Source organism: Mauremys reevesii, linkage group 7, assembly GCF_016161935.1.
Source record: "Mauremys reevesii isolate NIE-2019 linkage group 7, ASM1616193v1, whole genome shotgun sequence".
Taxonomy (NCBI): domain Eukaryota; kingdom Metazoa; phylum Chordata; order Testudines; family Geoemydidae; genus Mauremys; species Mauremys reevesii.
In genome coordinates, this window is record NC_052629.1 from 72,639,022 (window position 1) to 72,656,875 (window position 17,854).

A 17,854-nucleotide genomic window follows, 5' to 3' on the forward strand; every position below is an offset into this window, starting at 1 on the left:
TCCCTGCAAGATGCATGGAAATTTTGTAAAGATACCATAATAGAGGCTCAATTTAAATGAGTACTCCAAATTAAAAAAAAATAGAGGACCAAAAAAGTGCCACCTTTGCTAAACAGCAAAGTAAAAGAAGCAGTGAGAGGCAAAAAGGCATCCTTTAAAAAGTGGAAGTTAAATTCTAGTGAGGATTTAGAAACTAGAAAGGAGCATAAACTCTGGCAAATGAAGTGTAAAAATATAATTAGGAAGGCCAAAAAAGAATGAAGAACAGCTAGCCAGCGACTCAAATAATAGCAAACAATTTTTTAAGTACGTCAGAATCAGGAAGCCCGATAAACAACCAGTGGGACCACTGGACAATCAAGATGCTAAAGGAGCACTCAAGGATTATAAGGCCATTGCGGAGAAGCTAAATGAATTCTTTGCATCAGTCTGCATGGCAGAGGATGTGAGTGAGATTCCCAAACCTGAGCCATTCTTTTTAGGTGACAAATCTGAGGAACTGTCCCAGATTGGGGTGTCATTAGAGGAGATTTTACAACAAATTGATAAATTAAACAATAATAATTCACCAGGACCAGATGATATTCACCCAAGAGTACTGAAGGAACTCAAATGTGAAATTGCAGAACTACTAACTGCGGTATGTAACCTATCATTTAAATCAGCTTGTGTACCGGATGACTGCAGGATAGCTAATGTGACGCCAATTTTTTAAAAAGGCTCCAGAGACAATCCCAACAATTAAAGATCAGTAAGCCTAACTTCAGTACCAGGCAAACTAGATTAACATAATTTGTTGGGGGAAGAATCAACATAGTTTTTGTAACAGGAAATCATGCCTCACCAATCTACTAGAATTCTTTGAGAGGGCCAACAAGCATGGGGACAAGGGGGATCCAGTGGATATAGTGTACTTAGATTTTCAGAAAGCCTTTGACAACATTTCTCACCAAAGGCTCTTAAGCAAAGTAAGCTGACATGGTATAAGAGGGAAAATCCTCTCATGGATCAGTAACTAGTTAAAAGATAGGAAACAAAGGGTAGGAATAAATCGTCAATTTTCAGAATGGAATGAGGTAAATAGTGATGTCCCCCAGAGGTTTGTGCTATTCAACATATTCATAAATGATCTGGAAAAAGGGGGAAGCAGTAGGGTGGCAAAATTTGCAGATGATACAAAACTACTCAAGATAGTTAAGTCCAAAGCTGACTGTGAAGAATTACAAAGGGATCTCAAAAAACTGGGTGACTGGGCAACAAAATAGCAGATGAAATTCAATGTTGATAAATGCAAAGTAATGCACATTGGAAAACATAATCCCATCAGGCTCAATGGGTAGTGATCAATGGCTCTGTGTCTAGTTGGCAGCCGGTATCAAGTGGAGTGCCCCAAGGGTCGGTCCTGGGGCCAGTTTTGTTCAATATCTTTATTAATGATCTGGAGGATGGTGTGGACTGCACCCTCAGCAACTTTGCAGATGACACTAAACTGGGAGGAGTGGTAGATATGTTGGAGGGTAGGGATAGGATACAGAGGGACCTAGACAAATTAGAGGATTGGCTAGGCAGCAGTTCTGCAGAAAAGGACCTAGGGATTACAGTGGATGAGAAGCTGCATATGAGTCAACATTGTGCCCTTATTGCCAAGAAGGCTAACTGCATTTTGGGCTGTATAAGTAGAAGCATTGCCAGCCGATCAAGGGACATGATCATTCCCCTCTATTTGGCATTGGTGAGGCCTCATCTGGAGTACTGTGTCCAGTTTTGGGTCCCACACTACAAGAAGGATGTGGAAAAATTGGAAAGAGTCCAGCGGAGGGCAACAAAAATGATTAGGGGGCTGGAGCACATGACTTATGAGGAGAGGCTGAGGGAACTGGGATTATTTAGGCCTGGTCTACACTACGAGTTTATTTCAAATTTAGCAGCATTAAACCGAGTTAACCCTGCATCCGTCCACACAACGAAGCCCTTTACTTAGATATAAAGGGCTCTTAATATTGTACTCCTCCCCAACGAGGGGAGTAGCACTGAAATAGGTATTGCCATTTCGAATTAAGGTTAGTGTGGCCACAATTCGATGGTATTGGCCTCTGGGAGCTATCCCACAGTGCACTATTGTGACTGCTCTGGACAGCAATCTGAACTCGGATGCACTGGCCAAATAGACAGGAAAAGCCCCGCGAACTTTTGAATTTCATTTCCTGTTTGCCCAGCGTGGAGAGCACAGGTGACCACGCAGAGATCATCAGCACAGGTAACCATTCAGTCTGAGAATCAAAAAAGAGCACCAGCATGGACTGTACGGGAGGTACTGGATCTGATCGCTATATGGGGAGAGGATTCCATGCTAGCAGAACTACGATCCAAAAGATGAAATGCCAAAACATTTGAAAAAATCTCCAAGGGCATGATGGAGAGAGGCCACAATAGGGACTCACTACAGTGCCGTGTGAAAGTTAAGGAGCTCAGACAAGCCTACCAGAAAACCAAAGAAGCAAACAGAAGGTCCGGGGCAGAGCCGTAGACATGCCACTTCTACACTGAGCTGCATGCAATTCTAGGGGGGGCCACCACCACTACCCCCCCCCCCCCGACTGTGGTTTCCGAGGAGGGGGTAATCTCAGCCATGCCTGAGGATTCTGCAGACGGGGAAGATGAGGAGGAGGATGACGAGCTTGTGGAGAGCACACAGCACTCCATTCTTCCCAACAGCCAGGAGCTTTTTCTCAGCCTGACTGAAGTACCCTCCCAACCCTCCCAAGGCATTATCCCAGACCATGAAGCCATGGAAGGGACCTCTGGTGAGTGTACCTTTGTAAATATAAAACATGGTTTAAAAGCAAGCTTTTTTTTAATGATTAATTTGCCCAGAGGACTTGGGATGCATTCGCGGCTGGTACAGCTACTAGAAAAGTCTGCTAACGTGTCTGGGGATGGAGCGGAAATCCTCCAGGAACATCTCCATGAAGCTCTCCTGGAGGTACTCCAAAAGCCTTTGCAGAAGGTTTCTGGGCAGTGCAGCCTTATTCTGTCCTCCATGGTAGGACACTTGACTATGCCATGCTAGTAGCAAGTAATCTGGTATCATTGCATGACAAAGCCTGGCAGCGTATGGTCCCAGTGTTTGCTGGCATTCAAGCAACATCCGTTCTTTATCTCGCTGTGTTATCCTCAGGAGAGTGATATCGTTCATGGTAACCTGGTTGAAATACGGGAATTTAATTAAGGGGACAGAGGGCCATTCCTACAGGGCTGTTTGCCTGTGGCTGAAAAGAAATCCTTCCCTGCAGTTAGCCAAGCCGGGGGAGGGAGGAGAGGGGGGTTGGCGCTGAGCTTTTTCGCGTTTGGCTAGCAGGGATCTTCCCTGATACCAGCCACGCGGTGCGGGGAGGGGTAAAGCGATCATCCCAGAGAATTGGAGTGGGGGGTTAGTTTGGTTTCTGCTGCTGCACATTAACAGGAAAGCTGCAGCACTCAACGGGCTTTGCTTGGTATGTGGGAAAAGAGGGCGCTGGTTTTATGAAGGCTACAGAAGCCGAAAGACAATGGCTTACCATGGCCACATGCAAGCCGAATTCTGTTGCCCGGACCTGCGTCTGTGATCTCTAACACCAAAGCCGCAGGCACTCAATATTAAGATGCAAAATGCGACCTTGTACTTAAATCACATGTGCTATGTAATGTGAATAGCGTTGTTCACCGTGAAAGAGTATAACCATTGTTCTGTAAAAAATATCTTTTTAAATACATCTCTCCCTTTTTTTTCCCTCCCTCCTGCAGCTGCAAATTTTTCAAGCCTCCCTCCTCCGTCCCGAAGGCTATCTCAGATAAGGCGGTGGGGAAAAAGGACACAAGACTAAATGTTCTCTGAAATCATGGAATCGACCCGCAATGAAAGAGCTCATCTGAATGAGTGGAAGGACGCGGTATCAAGGTACAGGAAAGATGCCAGTGAACGTGAGGACAGGAGGGACGCTTGGGATGAGAGGTGTCAGCAGGAAGATCAGAGGTGGCGGGATGCAATGCTGGGGCTGCTGCATGATCAAACTGACATGCTCCGTCATCTAGTGGAGCTTCAGGAATGGCAGCAGGATCACAGAGTGCCACTGAAGCCAATGTAAAACTGCCCTCCCACCTCCCCAAGTTCCATAGCCTCCTCACCCAGACGTGTAAGAACGCGGGGAGGGAGGTTCCGTGCACCCGCCCACTCCACACCAGTGAACAGCCCAAGCAAAAGGCTGTCATTATTTTGAACTTCTGAAGTGGCCTTTTCCTTCCCTCCTATCCTCCTCCCAAACCCGGGGTACCTTGTCAGTTTTCTCCCATTTTTTATAATCAGTTAATAAAGAATACATGCTTTTTAAACGATAGTGACTTTATTTCCTTAGAAAGCAAGCTGTGATCGAAGGGGGAGGGTGGGTTGCTTACAGGGAATGAGTCAATCAAGGGGGCAGGTTTTTATCAAGGAGAAACAAACAGAACTTTTCACACTGTAGCCTGGCCAGTCATAAAACTGGTTTTCAAAGCTTCTCTGATAAGCAGCAATTCCTGGTGTGCTCTTCTAATCACCCTGGTGTCTGGCTGCACGTAATCAGCGGCCAGGTGATTTGCCTCAGCCTCCCACCCTGCCATAAACATCTCCTCCTTACTCTCACAGAGATTGTGGAGCACACAGCAAGCAGCAATAACAATGGGTATATTGGTTTGGTTGAGGTCTGAGCAGGTCAGTAACATGCGCCAGTGCGCCTTTAAACGTCCAAATGCACATTCTACCATCATTCAGCACTTGCTCAGCCTGTAGTTGAACAGCTCCTGACCACTGTCCAGGCTGCCTGTGTATGGCTTCATGAGCCATGGCATTAAGGGGTAGGCTGGGTCCCCAAGGATAACTACAGGCATTTCAACATCCCCAACTGTTATTTTCTGGTCTGGGAAGTAAATCCCTTGCTGCAGCCGTTTAAACAGAGTAGTGTTCCTGAAGATGCGAGCATCATGAACCCTTCCCGGCCATCCCACGTTTATGTTGGTGAAACGTCCCTTGTGATCCACCAGTGCTTGCAGCACCATTGAAAAGTACCCCTTGCGGTTTCTGTACTGGTTGCCCTGGTGCTCCAGTGCCAAGATAGGGATATGGGTTCCATCTATCGCCCCACAACAGTTAGGGAATCCCATTACAGCAAAGCCATCCACTATGGCCTGCACATTTCCCAGAGTGTCTACCTTTCGTAGCAGCAGCTTAGTGATTGCTTTGGCTACTTGCATCACAGCAGCCCCCACAGTAGATTTGCCCACTCCAAATTGATTCCCGACTGACTGGTAGCTGTCTGGCATTGCAAGCTTCCACAGGGCTATCACCACTCGCTTCTCAACTGTGAGGGCTGCTCTCATCTTGGTATTCTTGTGCTTCAGGGCAGGGGAAAGCAAGTCACAGAGTTCCATGAAAGTGCCCTTACGCATGAGAAAGTTTCGCAGCCACTGGGAATCGTCCCACACCTGCAACACTATGTGATCCCACCAGTCTGTGCTTGTTTCCCGGGCCCAAAATCGGCGTTCCATGGCTAGAACCTGCCCCATTAACAGCATGATCTCCAAAGTGCTGGGGCCCATGGTTTGAGATAATTCTGTGTCCATGTCCTCATCACTCTCGTTGCAGCACTGCCGTAGCCACCGCCTCCTCGCCTGGTTTTTCAGGTCCTGGTTCTGCATAAACTGCATGAGAATGCGTGAGGTGTTTATAATGTTCATGCCTGCTGTCTTGAGCTGAGCGGGCTCCATGCTTGCTGTGGTATAGTGTCTGCACAGTTCACCCAGGAAAAAAAGCACAAAATGGTTGTCTGCCGTTGCTTTCACGGAGCAAAGGGTGAGGCTGTACCCAGAACCACCTGTGACAATGTTTTTTGCCCCATCAGGCATTGGGATCTCAACCCAGAATTCCAATGGGCGGAGGAGATTGCGGGAACTATGGGATAGCTATGGGATAGCTACCCACAGTGCAACACTCCGGAAGTCGATGCTAGCTTTGGTACATGGACGCACGCTGCCGAATTAATGTGCTTAGTGTGGCCGCGTGCACTCGACTTTATACAATCTGTTTCCAAATCGATTTCTGTAAAATCGGAATAATCCCCTAGTGTAGACATACCCTAAATCTGCAGAAGAGAAGAATGAGGGGGGATTTAATAGCTCCTTTCAACTACCTGAAAGGGGGTTCCAAAGAGGATGGATCTAGACTGTTCTCAATGGTACCAGATGACAGAATAAGGAGTAATGGTCTCAAGTTGCAGTGGGGGAGGTTTAGGTTGGATATTAGGGAAAAAAAATTCACTAGGAGGGTGGTGAAGCACTGGAATGGGTTACCTAGGGAGGTGGTGGAATCTCCTTCCTTAGAGGTTTTTAAGGTCAGGCTTGACAAAGCCCTGGCTGGGATGATTTAGTTGGGGTTTAGGTCCTGCTTTGAGCAGGGGGTTGGACTAGATGACCACCTGAGGTCTCTACCAACCCTGATATTCTATGGTTGAAATGTGTTGTTTAAAGGTTCTTAGAAATGTGATAGGTTATGGTATAGATACAGTAGTAGTAGTTTTACCCATATAATGTGTGTAAAATAGGAAGCTCCTTGGAACTTAACTCCAGGACACAGCCCAAGACCAGAGTTGCCAGAGCTCAACACCCTGCCAACCATACTGTGGAGAAGCAGGGGTCCTCATATAATCTATTCTTGACTGGCCATCAAGAAAAATTCATCTGCCTTATAGGGAGTGGTGAGCACTGTATGCTTAGCATGTGTATTCTGTTGATTGTTAGTAAATAGAGGTTTAAGGATATTACTGTGGTAACAGGGCCACCCAGAGGGGGGGCAAGTGGGGCAATTTGCCCTGGGCCCCGCAGGGGCCCCCACGAGAGTTTTTCAGGGCTCCTAGAGCAGGGTCCTTCACTCGCTCTGGGGGCTCTGGAAAACTCTCGCGAGGCCCGGGCTCCCAGAGCTTCTTCCGCTCTGGAATTCGGCAGTGGGGGGTCCTTCCACTCCAGGACCCACCGCTGAAGTGTCCTGAAGACCCGCGGTGGGGGGTCCTTCTGCTCCAGGACCCGCCGCCAAAGTGCCCCCAAAGACTCACAGCAGGGGGTCTTTCCACCCCGGGACCCGTCGCCAAAGTGCTGGGTCTTCAGAGGCAATTCGGCAGCAGGACTCCCCCCGCCGCCGAAGACACCAGGCCCCCTGAATCCTCTGGGCAGCCCTGCTGTGTAAAGATTGTTCACTGGGAAAAGGTCCTGGAGACCCTGGGAAGGAGTGTTAGCCCTGAGTTTACAGAGCAGTAAAGTTGGGTCCCTTACTTCCTGAGTACCCAAAGGAGAGGGTAGGGGGGTGAGAGCCCTAAATTGTGTGGGTAACAGTTCAGCAGCAGGCCTTTTGGTATCATCAAAAGGGAAATCAGCTATGATGGCTTCAGTGAAGGCATCTTCACCACGGCACTAGTGGGAACCGCACCTCCATGGTCACGGAACAGGGACTCATTATTCTCAGAGTCAGAGATATGAGCATATGAGGCACCAGAGGGCGCTTGAGTCACTCCGATGGGTACCACTGAGGGAAAATTTTCCAGCAACTGTGCTCGGGGCGCACACACACAACAAGAGTGAAGTGCACAGGTGCAATCATTCAAAGAACTGGTTTCAGAATAGCAGCCGTGTTAGTCTGTATCAGCAAAAAGAACAGGAGTACTTGTGGCACCTTAGAGACTAACAAATTTATTTGAGCATAAGCTTTTGTGGACTACAGCCCACTTCATCGGAAGAACTATTATGTTTGAACACAGTTACTGCTTGGCAGGATTCAAGCATAGTTCCCATGACTTTTGCTAGGTAATTCCTTGCCCCCATACCCAGTAGTAGCCTAGGGTAGTGTTGACACCAGTTCTCGCTGTTATGGTACCAGTTACAGTTCTATTTTAATACAGTCTAGTTTTCCCTTCATGGATGGAACTATATTGTATGATAACCACATTAAGGAAGCACATTATATAGCATGTTTGGTGAATGTGTGCATACTATTTCTAGGAGGCCTGAAATGAAAACATTTTAAAATCTAAACTCAAAAGTATTAATTAACAAACCCCATCCATTTTAATCTCCCTGCATCCAATGGTAAAAAAATGGGAAAACAACGTCACAAAGATAAGCTTTAATACATAAAGTAATAACTAAATGTAAGACACAAGGGAACTTGCATATGATTGGTTCAGGAAGGACAGGACTGTTCGGGAAGGACAGGCAGGGCAGAAAAGCGGAGCGGGGAGTTGCATTTTATGTAAGAGAGCAGTATGTTTACAAGTTTCTCCAGCACTTGCACCAGGGAATTGTCCCCTACGCTTTCCAAAAACTTCCTGGATTGTCTGCTGGGAGAGCAATACAGCAGTGCACAGATATTGGGGTGATTGAAGTCCCCTATGAGAACCAGGGCCTGTGATCTAGTAACTTCTGTTAGTTGCCTGAAGAAAGCCTCGTCCACCTCATCCCCCTGGTCTGGTGGTCTATAGCAGACTCCCACCATGACATCACCCTTGTTGCTCACACTTGTAAACTTAATCCAGAGACTCTCAGGTTTTTCTGCAGTTTCATACAGGAGCTCTGAGCAGTCATACTGCTCTCTTACATACAATGCAACTCCCCCTCTGCTTTTCTGCCCTGCCTTTCCTTCCTGAACAGTCCTGTCCTTCCTGAACCAAGTATATGCAAGTTCCCTTGTGTCTTACATTTAGTTATTACTTTACATATTAAAGCTTATCTTTGTGAATTTGTTTTTCCAGATGGTCAGTACAAGACATTTTCCAAGGTTTATCTAATCTATGACCGGTTCTTGGGTTTTTCCGGTCCCTCCCTAAATTCCTTAGCGTTAGCTTATCTTTCCATGTGACTGTTGGTGGGTACATTCCTGAGGTGGGAGTGATTTATTAGCAATGGAACGTTTTGTTTTTAATAATTTAATGAACTACCATCAGGTTTCATTTGCAACAGAGGGGGTCAGGCTACAGAACGATGACCTGAAGCAATGGGTTTTGTCCTGTCCTAAAGCACTGATTCTGCTGGTGATACTGGTACCGACAGCGCTAGAAGGTCTCTGGCTGCAGCAATCTCCTCCAAAGTGGTCAGCATCAGGATAGTATTGGTACTGCCCTGTATCGCAAATGTAGGTGGTTCATCTGGTACCAGACTTAATGGTGCCTGCGTAGGTGCTGGGAGTCAGTGGTGCTGACTTTTGCAGTACTGAAGCAGAGGAGTGGCCTAACTAGGGTTCCATTCTACTCTGGCCCCATGCCTGGCCATTTTCAGTGCTGGGGATTGACCCTTCTCGGCCAACGGTTTCTTGTGCCCTTTCCTAGGCATTAGGGACAGTGAATAGTGCTGGGACTCCAGCATGGAAGGAGGAGCACTCCTTACTGACACCAAGGTACTCTGTGCCGAGTCTGACCAGCCTGGATGATGAGATGGAGGTCTCAGTGCCACCTCCATGAGCAAAAACGTAGCCTGGCCTCCTGGTCCTTTTTCATGCAAGTCTTAAAGTCTCTGCAGTTCTGGCAGCAATCCCCAATGTGAGCTTCTCCCAAGCACTTCAGGCAACTTGAGTGCAGGTTGCTTGGGGGCATAGCCTTATTGCAGGAGGCATAGGGCTTGGGTATCGTCAATTTTCTTTTGTTCAAAATAGTTGGGATTTAGGACATTCCCAACACCTGATAGGGCTATGAAAAGGGAAGATTGTGGCAATATGTGGTCTTGTTTATAGATCCATTTTAATATATTTTTGTTCATACCACAAGAATAAGTATAAATGTGCCACTGTAAATTAAATTATACAGAGACACTGCTCATGTACCTTTGGTGTGTATAGGCAAACTGTGTAAAAGTCAAGTAGGTATTTAGACCAAATGGGGCAAAAATAAACTTGCTTGTTTTTATACTAGGTTCCTTCAGAAAATCTCTCCCAAATGCTTTACCACTGGTGTAGCACCACTTAGGTCTGGTCTACAGTATGCAGTTAGGTCAACCTAAGGCAGGTCACCGCGACCTAATTACGTCAGTGGCTACACAACAGCCTTGTCCCACTGATGTAAGTGCTTTACTACAGTTACACCAACATAATAACTCCACCTCCATGAGAGGCATAGCACTTATGTCAGTGTAGTTAGGGCGATGCTCAGACACTGTTACTTACATCGGCTATCTTGTCAATTTCAGGGGCCTATGCTGGACCAATGCTCCCTGCTCCTAGACAAATTAGAGGGTTGAGCCAAAAGAAATATGATGAGGTTCAACAAGGACAAGTGCAGAGTCCTGCACTTAGGACGGAAGAATCCCATGCACTGCTACAGACTAGAGACCGAATGGCTAGGCAGCAGTTCTGCAGAAAAGGACCTAGGGGTTACGGTGGACGAAAAGCTGAACATGAGTCAACAGTGTGCCCTTGTTGCCAAGAAGGCTAATGGCATTTTGGGTTGTATAAGTAGGGGCATTTCCATCAGATCGAGGGATGTGATCATTCCCCTTTATTCAGCACTGGTGAGGCCTCATTTGGAGTACTGTGTCCAGTTTTGGGCCCCACACTACAAGAAGGATGTGGATAAGTTGGAGAGAGTCCAGCGGAGGGCAACAAAAATGATTAGGGGGCTGGAGCACATGACTTATGAGGAGAGGCTGAGGGAACTGAGATTGTTTAGCCTGCAGAAGAGAAGAATGAGGGGGGGATTTGATAGCTGCTTTCAACTACCTGAAAGGGGGTTCCAAAGAGGATGGAGCTAGACTGTTCTCAGTGGTAGAAGATGACAGAACAAGGAGTAATGGTCTCAAGTTGCAGAGGGGGAGGTTTAGGTTGGACATTAGGAAAAAGTTTTTCACTAGTAGGGTGGTGAAGAACTGGAATGGGTTACCTAGGGAGGTGGTGGAATCTCCTTCCTTAGAGGTTTTTAAGGTCAGGCTTGACAAAGCCCTGGCTGGGATGATTTAGTTGGGTTTGGTCCTGCTTTGAGCAGGGGGTTGGACTAGATGACCTCCTGAGGTCCCTTCCAATCCTGAGATTCTATGATTCTATGATTCTAGTTGGGCTGTACCTGCCTGGCTCCCCACTCAGGGAGTCAAGAAATCTGGGCGTCTGGCACCCCACTCCCAGCAGGGAGGTGAGAAGCCCGAGCAGAGCTGAGAACCTGGCTCTCAGCCCTCCACACTGCCTCTCCTCAGTCGGAGGAAGCACTTCTCATGCTAGTGCTTGAGTGGACATCTTCTAGGGTAGTGATGTCCACACTACCCTAGACGGATAGTGTAGACATGCCCTTAGTGGGATCATTTATGTAGACAAGAGTCACGTGCCACTAGCATTTTGCCACTGTGTTAACAAGACCCACTTTGAGCAAGTTTAGATGTTGTGGTAAAACACCATCTGTTCTCTTTCTATACTAGTGGTTCTGCAGTTGCTACCACTGGTGGAGTTGCACTGGTATTAATACAATGGTGGAGATTTCCTCAAAGTCTGGTGAAGACACAGCCTAGGTTGAAATGACCTGGGCAGCTGGGCACAATGACTTGACAGGCCCCTGTACTAATCCACATCTTTATTTATATACTAAAACCCTTCCTCTTCCACATCTTTAATGCAACGTATCCTTCAAAAAATTAAAAAATTAAAATCTAACTAAGAAATACAAAGATCATTCTATTCCTTTGATAGTGATGATAAACCAGCTAATCTTAGCAGGGGTGTTTGTGTATGAACATTCACTTCAGAACAGTGCTCTCACCAAAATTCTGCTAGTGAGTGGCTGGAGCATTCATGGAAGTATTACAAAGATATAAACACAGTTATAGCAAGTTGAACATTTTTATTTAAGCAAAAATTTAACAATTTTTTAGTATTCAATCATGTGAGCACATGACTATACCTTACCATACAAAGCACAGAATAGCCAAGTGACTTTTAAATAACCAGTTTAATCATACCATGTTTCTTTTGAATTTGTGGTGGTTTAGCTGAAGTAAAGACTTGAGAAATCTTATCAATTTATTCAGCAAAATAGAATTTTAAGTTAAATATAGAAAGTGAAATGAAGATGGTTATATGATAGTTTTTACAAAGTTAAAATAACATCCTAGGTTAAAGTCATTTAAACTTAAAGTAATAGCTCAAATCACAAATAAATCAATCATCACATATTAAGTAAATTTATTCTAATTCTGAGCTGTTGTGGGGAATTGATTTTGAAACCAGTATGGAACTAAGGATTCTTATCAGTTTGTTGATCAAGCTTTTATCAATCAAATATGATGGGACTGTCAACGAAAAATAATTCTGAACATTGGAATTAAGAAATGTATACTACTGCTTAATTACTGTAAATTCAATTCAAAATTGCCTTTTAAACAATAATGTGTAGCCACCAGATCTTTCACACACACACACACACGCGCGCGCGCGTGCACACGCACACAGAATTTCAAGAGAAATTAGAAGGTAATGCCAAGTAACCTGCAATCCTATCTTTAAAGTAACTTGAGTGTATAGTAACCTATCTAAATGTTACAACAATAGTGTGCTTTTTAGTTTATGACTTATAACTAAGTAATTCAAGCTTCTTTCTCTTGTCTGATAGCAGCTGGGTTTGTGTGGTGTCATAAATAATGTGCTGTCTGAAAAAAATCTCTTAGGTTCTGTTTGCTGTAGATCTACATGTCTTTCACCTATTTTTCATTGCATGTAAACAGTTTGCTATTTAAACAGTGCTGTGCAGAAATAGTGTAATACGTTTTCCAGCCTCAGTACTCTTAACCATGTATTGACTGAAAATTACTTCCAGACAGGTAGAGTTAAACTTGTTAGTCAAACACAAGTTCATAACACATAACTAAGTTACAATTTTGATAACTCAGATACATACTTTCTTTTTTGCATTGAACAAAATATTTCATTTGACCTAAAATGAAATGTTTAATTTTTATTTTGGGGGTTTTAAAGCAGTTTTTAATGTGGTGGGTTTTTAAAAAAAATAAAATTGAGGGGAATTCCAAAAACAAAAAGTCTAAATGTTTTGTTTTGGAAGTGCAGAATTGAAATGTTTTGACATTTCCAAAGTAGTAGTAGTAATAAAAAAATCAACCAAAATAATTTGCTGAAATTGATCCAAATTTGCTAATTGTTTTGGTCAACTCAAATCTATATTTTGGTGGAAAATATATTTGGTCAAAATTTTTTTGTCCAGCTTTCATACCGTTGTACATTGTTTAAAATACCTTGTTTTAAAAAAACAACACCACATCATCATGGTTCAAGTCTTGTAGCAACAAAGCTCTCTCAAGTGTCCAGAAGGCTGTAAATACACTGGACCCTCGCTAGAACGCGGGATTTGGGATTCATACATGGTACCGCGTTAACGTGGGGACCACGTTAAAATGAATTGCAATTAAAGTAATTAAATTTGGGATCCATGGCTGCAACCGTGTTGTATGCGAATTCGCGCTATATAGACGCACATTCTAGTGAGGGTCCAGTGTAGTCTGAAGTCTCTGCCTTTAATCCTTTTCTTTATAGAAGGTTAATTTCTTGTAAAAGAGTTTGATTTCTGTAATCTCAACAGTATCAAATTTGATAACTCTAAACCCTCATTCCATAGTTAAATGTAAATCAATTCATGGGGGGAGGATTCATGGGGGGGAATTTAAACAAATTCACCAGGAGTTGGTAGTTAACAGGCTAGTTGTGTTTCAACCTGGAAACTGCCTGCGTCTGCTGGATGTGGATTTCAGCTCTACAGTCTACAGATATACATAATGTTATTCATGAAACACAGTGATGAATGTAACATAACCTAAGGGGAGGGAATAAAGAGCACATAGACAAATGGGGGACAGCTGCCTGGGAAGTCTTTCTGAGAGAGCCCTATGGGTAATGGCAAATGAAACCTTAGCTCCTTGCAGTGCAGTGCTGTTAAAGGGAAATATATATAAAATGCTATTTCTGCTGCTAGCCTTGGATATATTAACGAGGGAGATGATAATGCCACTGTTCATAGTTCTGTTTACCTTGAATACTGTCTCAGTTCCAGTCCCCCTGCTTAGGGAGACTGTTGAAAAACTAGAGAAAATACAAAGAAGGATAACAAACATCTGAATCAGGGCCAGCTGCAGGCACCAGCGAAGGAAGCAGGTGCCAGGGGCGGCAGTGAGTCTGCTGTCGGGGCAGCACGTCCGGATCGGCGGTGGTGGCACTTTGGTGGCAGCTTAATCGGCCCACTCCGGATCGGCGGCAATTCGGCAGCAGGTCCTTCACTCACTGTCTTGCTCCTCTGCGGCACTTTGGCGGCAGCTCGATCATGGCATTTTTGTTTGTTTTTTTCGCCACTTGGAGTGGCAAAAAAGCTGAAGCTGGCACTGATCGGAGTGAACTAAATTGTATAGTGTAATGAAGAGGAGATCCGGGGGTGATAGGATCACAGTCTATTAATATCTTGTAGGTAGCAAGATAAATTAAGGAAGAGAATTGCTTAGTCTCAGATGATAGAAGGATCAATGCCTGAGGCTAAGGAAGGAAATGTTTGAACTAGATATTAGGGGGAGAAGGGGAAGAACGCTTAAATCAGAGCAAGTGGGTAGTGTTATGAGCAGCCCCTGGAAGAGGTTGAGGCACCATGCCTGCAGAGATTAAAGAGCAAAGTTAGACCATGTCTGTGCTATGGGGGGACTGTAGTGGCACAGCTATGTCGACCTAACCCCACAGTGTAGAGACAGTCTACAGTGACTGAAGGGGTTTTTCCATTACTGTACGAACACCACCTCCCCGAGCAATGGTAGCTGGGCTGACAGAAGCATTCTTTCATTGACTTATCTGTGCCTACACTGCTGTTAGGTCGACACGGTTATGGCATTCAGGGGTGTGGATTTTTTCACACAGGACAGCTATGTTGACCTAAATTTTAAGCATAGGCCAGGCCTTAGATAAATGTGTGAGGGGGTGAAGTGAAAAGTCCTGCAAAACATGAGGGTCAAGCAACACAGCATGGACCAATCTGCTTTGATTATGATATGATGTGGAATGTGCTGCTTGCTCGATTAACTCATAATTGTATCCCATCTAGCAATAGGCTATTTGTAGCAAACCAGAAGAGGTTTTGCTGTGAGTGGGATGAAGGGACATAGGGTGATAGGAAAGGAGGATGGAAGAAGGGATAGAAATTTGTGAATAAAGCTGGGTGCAATAATTTCTGGTCAACCAAAATTTCATTTTTTGGCAAATAAACGGTGAATTTGAAGTGAGCTTGCTGAATAGTTTCAACTGAACTGAAAGAATAGAAGTGTTTCAGGAAATATCTAAACAAAACATTTCGTTTTGACCCAACTTGAAATGTTTCATTCTGGTTTCAGGCATTGTGAGAAAAGCAAAGGAGGTCTAGATTCTGACAAAAGCATGGGGCAAGTGGAAGGAGGTCTCCCTTATAACCATTAGCCTGGTGGTTGGGGCCCTGATCCAGGATGGGGAGACCTTAGTTCAATTCTATCCTCTGCCTGATGAGAAGGGATTGGAACATGAGTTCCCTAGCCACTGGACTCTGGGGTGGGCTTCCTCAGTCTGTCCAGTTGAAGCTATTCCACTTTTTATAAATAGTCATTTGGAACATGGCTGTGAACTTGGGTCTCCCACATCCTAGGTGAATGCCCTAACTAACAGGCTACAGAGTCATTCTCGTTCTCTTTCCCTGGCCAAATGACTGTTCAATTCACCACAAACTTCATTTTCAGTTTAACACAAAACAAACCTTTTTTTTGATTTTTCATAGTTGCCAGTGAACTGAAAAATCCCTTATTCACCGAGCTCCCATCACGAAGCCTAAAGTCCTCCACATAGTAACATAACAGAGAACCACCTGGTGGGCAGCCAGCCATTCCTCCTCCACACTGCTCTGCCAGCATGCCTCAATCCTTACACAGAATTGAGGTGTGTAAGGAGTGTTCAGTCTCCATCCCCATTCATGTATTGATTTTTCTGATGAAAGTGCCAACAAGGGGGGCCAGGTCACAGTGACAGTATTTTTGTGATGACAGAGAAACTGAACTGAGACGACATTTCCTGCTTTGCTGGGATGCGTCCCATAGATATGGAGGTTCTCATCTTGAGCAGCATTTCTCAGAAAGACCCTAGATAGGAAAGAAGGGAGATTTCTTGCCCTTTGTTTGAGAGAATCTTTATACCTAAATAAAACAGCTGTGTATGTATGTTCAAACCTGATGCAGCAATGTGAGTGTGTTAGCCAAACTGCCTAAAAAAATTAAGTTATGGCTCCTTCCACGACAATCTCACGGATTGTTCTACCAGTGGGGCCACCATTCCCAGAAACTCAGTAAGAAATGTTACAGGCAGGTTTTACAGAGATGCACTGGAATGGAAAGTTTCATTTTAGTCTTGCCTTCACAATATCACTCTCCTGTCTATCTCAGCTTCCCTTGTCAGACCTGGTTTGTCACCGTAAGGATTGCTCTGGGTATTTGTCTCTTGGGATCTGGAATACATCTCTCTCTCTCTCTCAGTGTTTCATGTTTTTTCTCAAAGTTTTAAAAAGTCCTCTGTGGATAATTAGATGATTCTAGGACAGCAAAACTGGCACAAGTAATAGATACATAGATTTTTAAAGGACCATTATGATCATGTAGCCTAATTTCCTGCATAAAGTGAGCTTTAGAATGTCACCAGAGTGGCATTTAACCCAGCAACTTGTGATTGAATGATAAACTAAACCACATTTCTTATCCTGCCTGGAGAAAATTAATTCCACAATCAGATGATTTGAGTAAATATTTAATAAACAAAATATATTTATGATTGTTTCCGGTACAGCAGGGGATGTCTCAGTCTGAGGGTCCTCTGATTAACATAATGCCCTTTCATCTTACAAATGGCTGTCTGCACCTCAAACATGCCATGCCTCTGCCTAGGGACAGGAAAAGCTGAATCAATTGCATCCCAAACCTTTCTTCCCCACTGGCACGGGGTGGCGTGGATTGGCTTGATATACTCCAAGCTTCTCTCTGGATCTTCAGTGGTGGTAGAAGAGCGCATCTATTGTTCAAATAATCATATTAACATTGAGTAAAGCAGAGGAGGGAGGATTCAGAGATAATTACAGACATTCTTAAAAATTACAAATCAATAGTTCATGGAATAAAATGGCCATGTGGTGACAGCACTGAATAGGAAGTGAAACATGGCTTCTCAGTTTCAGGAAGAGTCTCAGAAGTTTTTCCATTTGCCTAGATCTGGGTGCCCAAAGTTTGTGGGAAGCAGGGCTGTGTTGACAACTTGTCAGGAGGGCAAGGCCACACACAAGTTGTACAGTTAGGCCACATTTAGGCGTGTTTTTGTATTCTTAAATTCACATAACTGCAATACCTGCTTGTGGGTGTAGACAACTTTTGTACTTTAGGGATCTAGAGTTAAAAAAATAAAATATGTTTTAATATCATTTTAATGAGTAGTTTTGTACCATGACTAAATTTGTCCTTTTAATAAAGTCAGATAAAATGGGCTTCTGTTCCAAACCCAGTGTTTCCCTCATTAATGTAATCCCTAATTTTTTGTCTACACCCATGTGCCTGTGCTTCTTGTGACAGGCAAGGCAATTTCCTGCAGTATCATGGACATATCTTACTAAATTAAATTCAAGTATCTTAGGTATTAAAGATGCAAATATTTGTGTGTTATTGTGGGATTGTATGTGACGTCTGAAACTACGAGAAGTGTTACGAGCTTCAAAGGGCTATTTGAAACCAAGAATGACGTTTTGAAGTTAAGTAGGTTTCCCAGGAAATTTCTAGGAGGAGGAGT